Source organism: Aegilops tauschii, chromosome 4 (assembly GCF_002575655.3).
Source record: "Aegilops tauschii subsp. strangulata cultivar AL8/78 chromosome 4, Aet v6.0, whole genome shotgun sequence".
Taxonomy (NCBI): Eukaryota; Viridiplantae; Streptophyta; class Magnoliopsida; order Poales; family Poaceae; genus Aegilops; species Aegilops tauschii.
The window spans coordinates 438,609,784-438,610,597 of NC_053038.3; the positions used below are offsets into that span (position 1 = coordinate 438,609,784).

At 49.0% G+C, this 814-nt stretch overlaps 1 pseudogene; it reads right to left on the reverse strand.

Annotated features, from left to right (window-relative positions):
* Positions 1 to 408: 408 nt before the first annotated feature.
* On the reverse strand, positions 409 to 588 carry LOC120963734 (U2 spliceosomal RNA; annotated as a pseudogene).
* Positions 589 to 814: the final 226 nt, after the last annotated feature.

Genomic DNA, 814 nt, shown 5'->3' on the forward strand with positions numbered 1-814 from the left:
GCCAACGACGTGATGCGGCCAGTGCTTGGCCGGAAACGACTCGCTGTAACTCCTAATCATTTTGTGCTTAATAACTTGACCAAGCATGACACATCAACCTACCGTGTTCGTTTGGTGCACGTGATGCGAATTATGTGCAGTCTAGTCCTTGAAAGGCAAAGCACGAAGCGTCATCCAGACTCGTCACAATTCACGTTCATGAGAAGGCAAATCACACGGTATGATTCTGTGTTTCCAATCTTTTCTATTTAACGTTTTGATTAGCTAACTGAGGCAAAGCCGACAACGATGAGGACTGACTCGGGCTAACCCGAGGCCTGCACGACGAAATGCTTAAAACTGAAACTTAATATATTCTGCACGAACGCCTTTGTTCATCGAGAGAAAAAAATACTTTAATTGTTTTGATTGGGGCGCGCCAGGCCCGGGCAGCAGTGCAACGACCGGACGACACACAAGGGCCCTGATAAACCCTCCCCTCAAAAAATAAATTTAATATCGTTGTGGGCACATGACCCACATATCAGATATTAAACTGATAAAAACAGATACTACACTTGATCTTAGCCAAAAGGCCGAGAAAGATATGAGTTGTTCTGCTGCCCTGCGCCCCATTTTATAGCCTCGTCGAGCGACTCGACCGTTCCCCGCGAGCGAGGTGGGACTAAACGAACGAGCAGCTGCGCCTCGTGTGCTGCCTCGGCGCTTCCGGCTGACCAGCCGTTTGCGAGGGCTTGAAGTTGAAGCCCAATGCGAAAATACCAGCCCATAATGCCCCATATGCCTAGATGGCCCAGTGAACTAGACTGGACCG